The sequence below is a fragment of the Sceloporus undulatus genome, chromosome 6 (assembly GCF_019175285.1).
Source record: "Sceloporus undulatus isolate JIND9_A2432 ecotype Alabama chromosome 6, SceUnd_v1.1, whole genome shotgun sequence".
Taxonomy (NCBI): Eukaryota; Metazoa; Chordata; class Lepidosauria; order Squamata; family Phrynosomatidae; genus Sceloporus; species Sceloporus undulatus.
Genome location: NC_056527.1, coordinates 87,060,038 through 87,066,901, shown reverse-complemented (window position 1 = coordinate 87,066,901; position 6,864 = coordinate 87,060,038). Strand labels below are relative to the sequence as shown.

General features: G+C 42.2%; 1 protein-coding gene across 3 annotated transcripts in view; it reads right to left on the bottom strand.

Moving 5' to 3' along the window:
* The window catches only part of PPP1R1B (protein phosphatase 1 regulatory inhibitor subunit 1B), a 92,913-nt gene that overhangs the window by 27,293 nt on the left and 58,756 nt on the right, over positions 1-6,864 (bottom strand). The gene's annotated exons all lie outside the window — the stretch shown is intronic.

Below are 6,864 nucleotides of genomic sequence, written 5' to 3'. Positions count from 1 at the left end.
TCTGATGTTTCACCAGTATCTGTGGCTGGCATCTTCAGAGCCAGCCACAGATGCTGGTGAACATCAGGAAGAACTCTTCTAGAAACATGGCCACATAGCCCAAAAAAACCACAAAAAACAACTAGCAACTGTGTCATTTAGAACTGTGGATCATGCAACGATCATATTCCTAGGAGGAGAGTGTTGCATAGCTGCACCATCAGAACTATGACACAAGCAGAGAAAGCCCGTGGGTGTTGTGTGGTGGTTACTATGTGCAACGTTACAGCATTTATCACAGCAGGAAGGCTTCTAGTAGAAGAGAACAGACCAAACAGATGAATGGGGCACCAATAATCAAGAACAGAGGGCAGTGGAAAGCCATGGGTGTCTGTGTCCCCACCTTTTGAGGTGCCCCATTTGGCTGTGGGAACTTCTGTTGTGCAACGGAACATCTTGCATAATACCCTGTTGCATACTGTCACACTCCTTTAACATGATGATGTTTCATGTCAGCGATGTGGCTTTGGCATCGTGAAGTTCTGCATGTCAAGCTGTGATGAAGAATTTCAGCCTTAATTTTTTGCAAAATAATCTACAAAATAGATTATTGCTGATCAAAACAGATGCGTAGTTTTACATAGAATGTTGTATGTGAGGTACAGAGCAGTGCTGATGAATGTGTAACCCCTGCAGGTTGTTCGACTCCATTTCCCATCAACCTGCCGCCTAGTCAAGGGTACAGGATGATGGTAGCAGTAATTAAAAAATATCTGAGGGGCAGAAGGTTACTGACCCAGCCTTATCCTAGAGGAACACACAAAATAAAGGATCTCAGTTCTCCAAATCTTGTCGTATTCTGACCCCATCATCCTGTCCATGACCATGTTGGTTGGTGCGGATGGGAGTTGGTGTCCAACTACATCTTGAGAACTAGAAATTCCTGACTTCTGTTTTAGCTGCTGTTTTAACATGAATGTGTTCAGGATGGATGTAAAAATGCATCACTGCAATGCAGAGGAAAAAATTGCCTATTGTGTAATACCTAGGATCACTTGTATTTTAAAAAAATTAAGTCTCATGGGGCAGCCAAAATGCCTACTTTGTATAAAAGCAACATGGAAACCAACACAGAAGGGAGCAATTTATCAGGGTCCATTGCTCAGTTCATTATTACAGTATTGTGATGATATTCTATCTAGCCCATTATAACATATACATCAGTCCCGGCCCGATGATTTCTGTCGCAGCACACACTGTTTCACATACTCACACCTCCCAAATAGAATGGAAAGATAGGAATGGAAAAGGGGGGGGGGGGAAATCTGTGACCTGGACTTTTGTTGCCATAGTGATGACGTTAGGAGCGTTCATGGAGGAGATTCCTTGAGCATCAGCCTCCTGCAGGGCACCAAAGCACATTTAAAGGGCCAGCAAGCTGCTTCTTCCCTCCATCCAGAGTCAGATGACCTTTGTGGTTCTTTCTGAGTGCTGCTATGGGTCAGGGATGGGGCGTAGGTGATTTCTGAACCTGAGCAAGGAAGTGATCAAAGAGGGCTGTTTCAAGTATCTGTAATCTAGGAGCTCAGGCTGGTTGGGAGAGGAATTAAAAATCCTAATTAGAGCATGAGCTAGATGTGACTCAGAAGTCTTTCCATCAACAAACATCCTCTCCTTTCCTCCAGAATTGTATGTTCACCCTGCCCAGCAGAGGGCACTATGGGAACAATTCTGACAGCTTGCTCAAGAGACGCTGGCCTGAATGCAATTGATTTGTCCCAATTAGGGCAGATCTGTTTAACATATCGTTGAATAGGATGCATAAAAAATGCAAGACAAACGAGGCTGCATGGCCATCTGTTTGGGGTTGCTTTGATTGTGTATTCCTTGCATAGCAGGAGGTTGGACTTGATGGCTCTTGAGATCTCTTCCAACGCTATGATTATGAAAACGCTACTTGGCAGCAGCAGTAGTCGTGGATGATCTGATGTACGATCTTACAGAGGGAATCGCAGTGACCCATTGCAACCCATGTTAGCACTGCATGAAGGAAGGCAAAGGTGAACCTCCTTGCGAGACCTTTCACCAAAAAAACCCTGTGATGAGACGGAAGAAACTCTTCTAGAACATGGCCACATAGCCCAAAAAACCCACAAAAACTATGAATGCCGGCCATGAAAGCCTTCAACTTCACAGTTGCTAGTTGGTTTACAATGCCATAAATTCCCAGAAGGAAGCCAACCTAGATATCTAGTCTTCTTAAAAAACAAAACAGCTCCAGCAGGGTATGGCGAACTGGGATCAAATGCCATATAGCATTCTTCTAGAGCCACAGTAAAATCCTGAATCTCACTCTAAGATTGCATGAGTATCTTAAAATTTCGATTTCCAAAATCAGTTACAGTCCTGGGTATCTACAGATTCCTTCTCCATGGATTCAAACATCCATTGCTTGAAAATATTTTCAAAAATATAAATTCCAAAATGCAGAACTTAATTTTGTCATTTTACTGTGCCACTATATTTAGTGGGACTTGAGCATCCACAGATTTTTGTATCCACCGGGGGTCCTGGAACCAAACTGCAGCAGATACCAAGGCAAGGGTCCACTGTATTAGTCTCAATTAGAGGTTTATTGAATCAATTAAATTTGCATGACTACTAAAATAGCAAATGCTACCGATTCATTGGTTCTACTCTAGCTGAAATTAACCAATAGATTTAGGCCACTGAGTACAACTTCCAAAAACCTTCAACCCACATGCTAGCTGGAAGGCTCTGGGAACTGTAGTCCAAAATAACACTTCCAAGCTCTGGGAAAAAAGTATACCTACCTATGTATGTCACTTCAGATGCCTATTGTTTTTATGCACAAGACCATGGATTTTGTCCTGCGGTAGAAACCACAAGACTGGTCTCTGTCAGAAGAGAAAATATTTTCCCCACTTGATTTGTAGCCTCCCTCTACAATCTACCTTGCAAAGACTTAGGGCCCGAACAGACAGGCCATAATAAAGTTGCTTTGAGTCACTTTGGAGATACGTTATTTAAATGATGCATGCATCTTAAGAGGTTGGAAGCCTTGCCAAAGCCATGCTCCAGACCTAAGGACTGGAGTGCAGCTTTGGTGCAACTTCTGGCCTCTTAAGATGTGTATGTCATTTAAATAGCACATGCCCAAAGTGACCTGAAGCAGCTTATTTTGGCCTGTCTGTTCAAGCCCTTAGTTACTTCTTATAACACTGTGTTCCAAACACACAGCCAGCTGGAGAATTGCTATGGCAACCTTTATGCTTCCCTATGCAATGAAGGAAGTGGTTTCTGTTTGTTTTTAAAGATGTTTCTTGTCATACAAGAGCAGCTGAAATGTGGAGCCATTAAATCTGGAGATGGGGAGGAGCAGGGTTTATTTTATTTCATTTGGCTCTTTGGGGCCAGATATCAAATCTGAGAGTCAATAAATCAGCTTTGAAAAACCCATCACTATAACTGCACATCTATCAGCAATTGCTGGAAGGAAACACAATCTAAGAGTTACAGATGGGTTTATACCTCACGGGTATCTCCATCACCTAAACAGGATTAGCTGTGAAATGGAACACTGCTAACAAGCCAGTGATGATTTAAAAAGACAAGATAACCCAGGTTAGCAACCAAGGTGTGGGATGAAAGGAAACACTTGTCTTTGATCCTCCTACCCTTCAGATTTATGTTATTTTTTCCTTTTCAGAAAGAGAGACATATATAAGCATTCAGCTATCAATACCAGTCCTCTCTCTGTACTACAGGGATCAGAGACTTTCAGCCTTGTACATTTTGGTCTTTAATGCCCATAAGCCCTAGTCAGTGCTGGCTGCGGCTGTGAAAGTTGTACTGCAAACAGCTAAAGGTCCCCCTCCCATGTTGTCTAAGACTAAGAGCCAACCATGGGTTTCTAGAAGCAGAAGCCCATGGTTTTTATCTCATCAGCAGTTGTCAAAAAAATCACTCTCTTTGCTGGATTTTAAAAGCATTTAGAACAGTGTTTCCCAAACGTTGGCCCTCCAGATGTTTTGGACTTGAGCTCCCAGAATTCCTGACTGATAGTTAGGCTAGCTGGGGCCTCTGCGAGTTGAAGTCCCAAACACCTGGAAGACCAAAGTTTGGAAAATACTGATTTAGAATCAACCATTTTTTGGACTAGGACTGTTACCACACTGCATAATTAATGCAGTTTGACACTGCTTTAACTCTCATGGCTCCACCCTAAAGGAATCCTGGGATTTGCAGTTTGTTGTGACATCACAACAAGCGCTCTGACAGAGAACTGCGCACCCCAGAATTACATAGCATTGAACCATGATAGTTACAGTGATGTCAAACTACATTAATTCTGCAGGGTCGACGCAGCCTCAGATTCCCAAAATCCCTAACTACTGGCCATACTGGCAGGGGATTCTACCAGCTATAGTCCAACAACATTTAGGGGCCAAAATCCTAGAACTGCTGATTTAGATTCCCCATATGCTTTAACTTGAGAATTTGAATAGAACAGTCCTAGACAACAAATTCTGACAGTGTTCCTACTCTTTTTGCTGCTTTTGTTCCCTCATGACTGCTCTTTCTTTGACTAAACAAAAAGGAAGAATAATCTCTCTTTAAAAGCGCCAATTCACCTTTTAAACAGGTAGCAGACCCACATCACACTGTTTAACTTAATTGTTGGTTTGCTGTAAACTGTGGAAAGAGAATTGTCAAACGAACGATTTGCAAGCAACTCTGGGAGCCTTTTTGACTGGAAGGTGGAGTATAAATATAGTGCGCCCACCCCATACGCAGGATTGCCATCCGCAGACTCAAGATCATGTGGACCGCAAGCTCCGGGCATTAAAATGGCATGTGTGCCCATGGTGCAGAGACAGCGCCTCATGCAGGAGTTCACAGCCATAACAAATAACAGGACCTATGGTTCTGCATTTTTTTTCCATCTGCGGGGGGGGGGGGGGGGATCCAGAATGGATCCCCCACTTATACAAAGGGTCCACTGTACTCTAAATAAAAATAGTTGTTATTTGCCATTAAATCAGCTATGGTGACCATATGAAATGAGAGATCTCAAGAGTCTGCAAACAAGAGCATTATTTGCATGAGAAAGGAAGTAGAAAGAGAGCCGAGTAGTGGCTTTCTCAATACCTTACAGCATGACGTGTAGCACTTCAGTTTCCTTCCTGTGGGAGACAGTCATAAAACATTTCTTTTGTCAAACAGATTTTCAGCTAGAAAAAAAGGCACACTTTACAACCATGTCTTACAGGAAGAGAACTGAACTGCTACGACATCATGCAGTAAGCACAGAAAAGCTGCTACTTTCCATTTCCGTTTCCACTTTGTTTCTCATGAGATGAGGCTATCAGGGTCATGGCTTCCTTGACTGAATCATCAGCTGTAGTGCAGTCCTCTCTTTTCCTACAGCCTCCCTTTTTAACAGTATTACTATATTTTCCAATGAGTCATGATATGTCAACAATATGTAAACTTGAGTTTAGTGTTTTGGCTTCCAGTGGAAGCTGAGGCTTGATTTGCTCTTGGACCCATTTATTTGACTTTTTGACAATGTCATCGTATCCACTGGACCTCTCCCCTAGCACCACATTTCAAATTTTCCTCCTAACAGCTTTTTTTTTACTGTCCAAGTTTTCTGACTCATTGTTGTTGTTGTTGTTGTTTTTCTGGCCCCAACTTATTTTTGACTTATGGTGACCTAAGGGAACCTATCATAGGGTTTTCTTGGCAAATTTTTACGCAGAAATTGGAAATAATCTGTGTGTGGTGTGTACATGTTAGAGAATATGGAGAAACGAAAATGTTCCCAACTAGCAAAGAGGTCAGACAAGGCTGCATTCTATAACCGTATCTGTTCATACAAAGAGCAGGTTTAGACATGGAAGAAGGAGGAGTGAAGATAGAGGAAGGAAACAGTGGCAATCTAAGATATACAAATGACACATACTACTAGTGTTAAACATAAATGTGGAACATTATAAGGGAAATTAATAAGAAAATGCAAAGGCAGTGTTGCACTGAACATAAAGAAAACAAAATAAAGATCGCAGAGGGTTTACATAAATTTAACTTAAGTAACATGGGAATTCAAATAACAAAATTTCCCATACCTTGGATCAAACACAATCAGAATGGAGACTATAGTCAAAAAATCAGAAAAGACCGGAATGGGAAGAGCAGCCATGAAGAACTAGACATGATCTAAAATGTAAAGATATACACTGAACACTAAGTTAGAATTGTCTAAGCCACTGTATTCCCCCTTACCATGTTGGATGCGAGAGCTAGACAGTGAAGAATATGGATAAAGAAAATCAACTTATTTGAGATGGCTGCTGGAGGAGAGTGCTGAGGATACCTTTGGCTCTTTCCATGGTCAAGCCTCCACGGGGTCTTGCGATATCTCATTGGAGAGTTACCATGAGCGAGGGGGACTCAAAGGCAATTAACAAACAAACACAACACGTGTGGTGTGAGCCCACATTTAATATTGGTCCTGTTGACTTATGGACACTTCCAATTTGGAGGTTTGAGGATGCAGTGGACATTTTTGGCAGTCTGTGTGCCCCAAGAACATCCAGAGGCAAAAAGTGATTCCTGGGCTTACTACAGTTGCCCTCCTTGCTATACAGCTATGTAGAAGTAAGTTCCAGCAAATTAGGAGAAGTCAGTTTTTTGGGGTAAGTAGATATAGGTTAGCAACCTATGTCATCAACAACCCCCCTGCCTGTGTAGCCATCTGCTACTTTGTTCTCAGTGCCTTTACAAAAGGAGACCCAGCAGGCATGCTTACTCATGTTGTCTAATACAGTAACCATTTTTGTTCGCAGCATAGCGCTTCCC